This window comes from Corvus brachyrhynchos, unplaced genomic scaffold, assembly GCF_000691975.1.
Source record: "Corvus brachyrhynchos isolate BGI_N302 unplaced genomic scaffold, ASM69197v1 scaffold543, whole genome shotgun sequence".
Taxonomy (NCBI): Eukaryota; Metazoa; Chordata; class Aves; order Passeriformes; family Corvidae; genus Corvus; species Corvus brachyrhynchos.
In genome coordinates, this window is record NW_008237236.1 from 134,629 (window position 1) to 135,149 (window position 521).

The window sequence follows — 521 nt, forward strand, 5'->3', positions numbered from 1 at the left end:
AGCCCCAATTCCTTTAAAAACTTGGGATTTTTCCAGCGAGTTCCCCCTGGAGCGGCGGACCCGGCTGGGAACGGGGGGGCTTCGATCCCGCTTCCCCCTCTCCCACCCCAAATCCTCCATTTCAACCGCAAAAATCCCAATTTCCGATGGGAAAACGGGAATTTCTTGCTGCCGTCGCCTCGTTCTCCCCAAAATTCCACGGTTTTGGGGGGGAAACGCTGCCTTGGGCCCCGCCCCGCTCTGCCTTTTTCCCGTTTTCCCTCTTTTTCTGCCCATCCCTCGTTTTTTTCCCGTTTTCCCCTCTGTTTGAAGGGGTTATTCCCGATTCCCGCAGCCTCTGGATCCCGATCCCGGCATTTGGGAGGCGGGAACGGGGAATTCCGGGCGGGACCCGCCGCAGATTTCCGGGGATTTTTCCAGATTTTCTTTGGAATTTTGGTCACTTTTCCCCTGGAAACCGCGCGGGATCCCCTCGGGGGGGTGGGGAGGAGCCCCCGAATCCCGATAGGTCACGCAGGATC